Here is a 3,387-nt window from a genome sequence, read left to right on the forward strand (position 1 = left end):
CAACCAGCCCACAACCAGCCCACAGCCACCACAACCAGCCCACAACCAGCCCACAACCAGACCACAACCAGCCCACAATCATCCCAAAACCACCACAACCAGCCCACAACCAGCCCACAGCCACCACAACCAGCCCACAACCAGCCCACAACCAGAGCACAACTAGCCCACAATCATCCCAAAACCACCACAACCAGCCCACAACCAGCCCACAACCACCACAACCAGCCCACAACCAGCCCACAACCAGACCACAACCAGCCCACAATCAGCCCAAAACCACCACAAACAGCCCACAACCAGCCCACAACCAGTCCACAACCAGCCCACAACCAGCCCACAACCAGACCACAACCAGCCCACAATCAGCCCAAAACCACCACAAACAGCCCACAACCAGCCAACAACCAGCCCACAACCAACCCACAACCAGCCCACAATCAGCCCACAACCAACCCACAACCAGCCCACAACCAGCCCACAACCAGACCACAACCAGCCCACAACCAACCCGCAACCAGCCCACAATCAGCCCACAACCATCCCACAACCAGCCCACAACCAGACCACAACCAGCCCACAATCATCCCAAAACCACCACAAACAGCCCACAACCAGCCCACAACCATCCCACAACCAGCCCACAACCAGCCCACAACCATCCCACAACCAGCCCACAACCATCCCACAACCAGCCCACAACCAGCCCATAACTAGCCAGGTTGAGCCTGGGTTAGCCTCACAAAACAACAACTGACAGTCTCCCACATAACTTCTCTTCCTGGAAAATACAGCCACGTCCGGCGGGCGACTGCGGCTTTCAGCGCGCTCCCTGCGGGTGGCTGCCGCAGCCGCAGAGGGGGGAGGGGATCCCCGCAAGCCACTCCCGTAATTTCCCCTGGCGGGAACAACCCCCCTCCCCCCCCTGTGTCCCACCAAAACCAGAGTTGTTGTATTTTTGTATTTTTGGTGGGGGGGGGGAGGGGGGGGGAGCGCACGGGAACGTGACTGCCCCTTTGCTTCCTTTGAGGGGCTAAGTGCTCTTGATCCAAGGAACTGAAGCTACAATCCCCCCCTTCTCACCTTCCATGGATCAAACTGATTACTCTCCATTCATCCGGCACTGTATATCCCTTACGGGCCTAGCGCTTTCCCGTGAATATGCTACTACTATTACTACTACTACTACTACTACTACTACTAATAATAGTAATAATAATAATAATAATAATAATAATAATAATAATAATAATAATAATAATAATAGTAATAATAATAATAATAATAATAATAATAATAATAATAATAATAATAATAATAATAATAATAATAATAATAATAATAATAATAATAGTAATAATAATAATAATAATAATAATAATAATAATAATAATAATAATAATAATAATAATAATAATAATAATAATAATAATAATATAATAATAATAATAATAATAATAATAATAATAATAATAATAATAATAATAATAATAATAATAATAATAATAATAATAATAATAGTAATAATAATAATTTAATTTTCTTGTTTATTCAAAAAGTGACAAATTATATTCTTCAAAACCCCGATTTCAGGATCATTAAGTGACGAGATGGAAACAGCAACAACAGCAACAACAGCAACAACAGTAACAACAGTAGCAACAGCAGCAACAGCAGTAACAACAGCAGCAACAGCAGCAGCAACAACAATAACTGCACTAAAGGCAACAACATCAACAACAGTGGCAGTAATAATCAGAATGTCCCTTAACAACAACAGCAACAACAACAGCAACACCAACAGCAGCAGCAACAGCAGCAGCAACAGCAGTAGCAACAGCAACAACAACAACAGCAGCAACAGCAGTAGAAACAACACCAAAATCAGTTGTAATAACACACACTGACAGCAGGAGAAACAGCAAAACCAACAGCAGCAACAACAACAGCAGCAACAGCAGCAACAACAACAGCAGCAACAGCAGCAACAACAACAGCAGCAACAGCAGCAACAACAACAGCAGCAACAGCAGCAACAACAACAGCTCCAGTAGCAACAGCGCCAACAAAATCATTTTAAAAACTCCAGCAAAACGAAACACATAAACAAAATCTGGTGTAGTGGAGAAAAAAACGAACACAGTGTGTGGCATAAAGTCTTATTTTGAACACTGAACACTGGCATCAGGCCGGCTTATCCGGCTCTTACTTAAGATATTAAGTGGACAGGTGTGTGTAGCTGGCACCAGCTAGCCTATCTTATCACCTCCAGAGCCAGGTAGTGTTTTATGGGACTGAGTTTTAGTAAATTTCATAAAAAGGTGACAAATGTGAAATACACACATATATATATATATTCATTCATGTATACCTTGGTTTCATACGAAGTTTTAAGAATAGGTATGATAGGGCTGATGTGGTCATGAGGTGGTAAGCCCAGTATGTGTTGAGCACCTTCACCCAGGGACTGACTGCCTACTCTTCTACTGTTTACAGTCTCAACACCTTTACATAGACTTCAGAGAGATACCCAGGTGTTGTACGTGAGTGTTATTCATCTCAGAACGATAATAAATTTGTCGATTTAGGCATAAGAATTACTAACTGGGCGTCTACACTACAGTGGCAATATAAACACAAATGCAGTATAATGTGATCCTTTATTGACTACGTTTCGCCCACACAGTGGGCTTTTTCAAGTCACTTGAAAAAGCCCACTGTGTGGGCGAAACGTAGTCAATAAAGGATCACATTATACTGCATTTGCGTTTATATTGCCATTGTGTCGGTATTTTATACCATTTATTTCCACCGTCTACACTACAGACTGAATTGTTTGCAATCCTAATGGCGCTAAAGCTAACTTAGGACACTGAGCTTGACTCTATCATCATTACTGATTCTATGTCACCATTGAAGGCTCTTGACTCATATAATGACTCCAACAACATGCTCATTGGAAAAGCCAGGTATAGATACTCAAAAATCAGGGACAAAGGAATTAATGTACAATTGCTATGGATCCCATCACACATTGGATTACTCCTTCGTGATAAAGTTGATATGTTAGCCAAGAAGAGTACCCAGAAGGAGAATGTAGAATATAACTTTGGTATATCTGTCTAGCATTAGGAATAATATTAGGAGAGAAGTAACAATGAAAATAATTGTTATAGGAATGCAGTTAGAAGCTTGAGTAGATATATAACCCACTATGATAACATGAACGTAGATTAGTGTATTTATGGAACAACTTTCAATGTGAACAGACTGACTGATGTTGTAGTGGCCAGGCTTAGGCTTGGTTACAAGTACTGACCGATGTTGTAGTGGCCAGGCTTAAGCTTGGTTACAAGTACTGACTGATGTTGTAGTGGCCAGGCTTAG

General features: G+C 42.3%; 1 pseudogene; it reads left to right on the plus strand.

The window, feature by feature from the left end:
• The first annotated feature begins 1,771 nt into the window (after positions 1 to 1,771).
• On the plus strand, positions 1,772 to 2,660 carry LOC138854891 (uncharacterized; annotated as a pseudogene).
• The last annotated feature ends 727 nt before the right edge of the window (positions 2,661 to 3,387 follow it).

This window comes from Cherax quadricarinatus, chromosome 73, assembly GCF_038502225.1.
Source record: "Cherax quadricarinatus isolate ZL_2023a chromosome 73, ASM3850222v1, whole genome shotgun sequence".
Lineage (NCBI taxonomy): Eukaryota > Metazoa > Arthropoda > Malacostraca > Decapoda > Parastacidae > Cherax > Cherax quadricarinatus.